Source organism: Theobroma umbraticum, unplaced genomic scaffold, assembly GCF_002168275.2.
Source record: "Theobroma umbraticum cultivar Fairchild unplaced genomic scaffold, ASM216827v3 scaffold_115.0, whole genome shotgun sequence".
NCBI classification, from domain to species: Eukaryota; Viridiplantae; Streptophyta; class Magnoliopsida; order Malvales; family Malvaceae; genus Theobroma; species Theobroma umbraticum.
The window spans coordinates 1089915-1090516 of NW_018397284.1; the positions used below are offsets into that span (position 1 = coordinate 1089915).

At 34.7% G+C, this 602-nt stretch overlaps 1 long non-coding RNA gene across 1 annotated transcript in view; it reads left to right on the plus strand.

Annotated features, from left to right (window-relative positions):
- Nucleotides 1-6: 6 nt before the first annotated feature.
- Nucleotides 7-602, plus strand: part of LOC110428456 (uncharacterized) — a 2044-nt gene continuing 1448 nt past the window's right edge. The window contains exon 1 of the long non-coding RNA XR_002446451.1: nucleotides 7-159. This is a non-coding gene — a long non-coding RNA (uncharacterized LOC110428456). The remainder of the gene's footprint in view (nucleotides 160-602) is intronic.

A 602-nucleotide genomic window follows, 5' to 3' on the forward strand; every position in this document is an offset into this window, starting at 1 on the left:
GCCTTTTGAATTAGCATTGATTGAATATAACCTGTTTGCTTCTGTAGAGACACAGGAATAGTCAAACTGAAAATGCAGGGAGCATGCAGTGGCTGCCCAAGCTCATCTGTCACTTTGAAAACCGGCATTGAAAATATGCTTAAGCATTATGTACCCGAGGTAATTACTAATGACTGTGCTTGTACTTTGTTCAGAATGTATTTGGATAGAGAGGATAGGATAAGTCAGTGATAATGTGATAAGGACAAGGTTTGGATTGGATTTATTGTTATAATTGCACACAGGATTCAGGAATGGAAAAGGATAAATTTTATTGTATGGCATGTTTTCTATAAATATGATTAAAAGTAGAGTAGGATGATAACCTTTTATTGGTTGAATTTTACTCTTATTTATTAGACCATTGTATACCAAATAAAAAAAACCCATGTGAGTTAACATAGTAATAGTGAGGGAAAAGTCAAACTATACCACATTTTTCCCCTTTGAGTTTACTTACCACCTTGTAATCAATTCTATACTGGATTATAGCAATCCCATCCCCCTTAATTGGATGATATAGTCAAGCAATGGTCATCACATTCTCCACCCAATCCTTTTGT